Genomic DNA, 2546 nt, shown 5'->3' with positions numbered 1-2546 from the left:
TTTCAACACTTAGGCGAGTACTGGACTGCAGCTAAGCCTCCCGAGTGAGAAGCTGGCTCACCACTCGGTAGGATTTTTTAACACTTTGGCGAGTACTGGACTACAGCTAAGCCTCTCGAGTGAGAAGCTGGCTCACCACTCGGTAGGATTTTTTTTACACTCAGGCGAGTACTGGACTGCAGCTAAGCCTCCTGAGTGAGAGGCTCGCTCACCACTCGGTAGGATTTTTTTAACACTTACTGGACTGCAGCTAAGCCTTAGAGTGAGAGGCAGGCTCACCACTCGGTAGGATTTTTCAAACTTAGGCGAAACGGATTCGCAGCTAAGCCCCCGAGTGAGAGGCTGGCTCACCACTCGGTAGGATTTTTCTTTTCAACTTAGACGAAATGGATTCGCAGCTAAGGCACCCACTAGGGGATTTTAGAACATGCAAAAAATGAACAACAATCATTTGGAAGACTATAAAATCCTGTCTTTGATAATCAAACTAAAAGGTATTTCTTATTACATCTCAATAGTCTGAATGCTTAAGAGTAAAAGGGGCGGAGCTCATCTTTATTGTGCTCGATGTTGAAAAGACAATATGCTCCATTGTGGAGCACTTTGGTGACGCGAAGGGGCCTTCCCAAGCAGGAGCGAGCTTGTGTGGTTTCTGCTAGTCAACTCAAAGAACCAAGTCTCCTTCCTGAAATGCCTGACCCCTTACATTTCTGGCATGGAATCAACACACGTCTTGTTGATAAATGGTCGACCGAATCAAGGCCATCTCTCTTTCTTATTCCATGAGATCGAGTGAATCTTGCCGAGCCTGTTCCGCTTCTGCTTCTGAGAAGAGCTCGACTCGGGGCGCATTGTGGAGCAAATCACTCGGGAGTACGGCTTCAACTCCGTAGACTAAGAAGAATGGAGTTCGTCCAGTCGACCGATTAGGAGTTGTCCTCAATCCCCAAAGTACTGATGGAAGTTCATCAACCCAGGCACCTGTTGCATGCTTGAAGTCACGCATCAATCAGGGTTTCAGTCCTTTGAGAATTAATCCATTTGCTCTTTCAGCCAACTCATTCGACTGAGGATGGGCGACTGAAGCGTAACCGACCCTCGTGCCTTGGGAAGCACAAAAGGCTCTAAACTCGTTAGAGTCGAAGTTCGACCCGTTATCCGTGATGATGTTGTGCGGAACACCATATATGAATATCAATTCTCTAATGAAACTTACAGATGTACTTGCTTCAAGGTTTTTAATGGGCTTGGCGTCGATCCATTTAGTAAACTTGTGGACTGCTACCAGCACATGGGTAAATCCACTCCTACCAGTCCTTAGAGGTCCAACCATATCCAATCCCCAGACGCGAAAGGCCACACGAGTGGAATAGTCTTCAGAGCTGACGCAGGCTTATGGGACATGTTGGAGTAAAACTGACAGCCTTCACATTTTTCTACTATTTCTTTTGCCATCTCGTTGGCATGTGGCCAGTAAAATCCGGCTCGGTATGCTTTGGCCACGATGGTCAGAGAGGACGCATGGTGACCACAGGTCCCCGAGTGAATATCATTGAGGACCATTCGGCCTTCTTCTGGCGTGATGCATTTCTGGCAAACTCTAGTTACACTTTCTCTGAACAACTGACCTTTTATCACAATAAAGGTTTTAGATCGTCGGACGATCTGTCGAGCCTCTTGTTCATCCTCTGGAAGTTCTTTCCTAAGAATGTATGCGACGTATGGCACTGTCCAGTCGGGAATGACGACCAAAACCTCCATGACTAAGTCGACCACGGCTGGGATTTCGACTTCAGTCAGATCTGTGGCACTCTTAGGCTGCGGGGACTCTTCAGTGAAAGGATCTTCCTGAACTGAAGGTGAATGAATATTCTCCAAAAACACATTGCTGGGAATGGCTTCTGAGGGAGTCCCGGACTAGGGGGTGTCTGGACAGCCGGACTATCATCGTCAGCCAAACTCCAAGACTATGGAGATACAAGATTGAAGACTTCGTCCCGTGTCCGGATGGGACTTTCCTTGACGTGGAAGGCAAGCTTGGCGATACGGACATGTAGATCTCCTACCATTGTAACCGACTCTGTGTAACCCTAGCCCTCTCCGGTGTCTATATAAACCGGAGGGTTTTAGTCCGTAGGACAACACAACCATTACAACAATCATACCATAGGCTAGCTTCTAGGGTTCAACCTCCTTGATCTCGTGGTAGATCCACTCTTGTACTACCCATATCATCAATATCAATCAAGCAGGAGTAGGGTTTTACCTCCATCGAGAGGGCCCGAACCTGGGTAAAAAGATCGTGTCCCTTGTCTCGTGTTACCATCCGCCTAGACGCACAGTTCGGGACCCCCTACCCAAGATCCGCCGATTTTGACACCGACATTGGTGCTTTCATTGAGAGTTCCTCTGTGTCGTCACCTATAGGCTTGATGGCTTCTTCAATCAACAACAACGCCGTCCAGGGTGAGACTTTTCTCCCCAGACAGATCTTCGTGTTCGGCGGCTTTGCACTGCGGGCCAATTCGCTTGGCCATGTGGAGCAG

The sequence above is a fragment of the Triticum dicoccoides genome, chromosome 5B (assembly GCF_002162155.2).
Source record: "Triticum dicoccoides isolate Atlit2015 ecotype Zavitan chromosome 5B, WEW_v2.0, whole genome shotgun sequence".
Classification (NCBI taxonomy): domain Eukaryota; kingdom Viridiplantae; phylum Streptophyta; class Magnoliopsida; order Poales; family Poaceae; genus Triticum; species Triticum dicoccoides.
The sequence above is the reverse complement of the archived record's forward strand: the minus strand, read 5'-3'. Positions refer to the sequence as shown.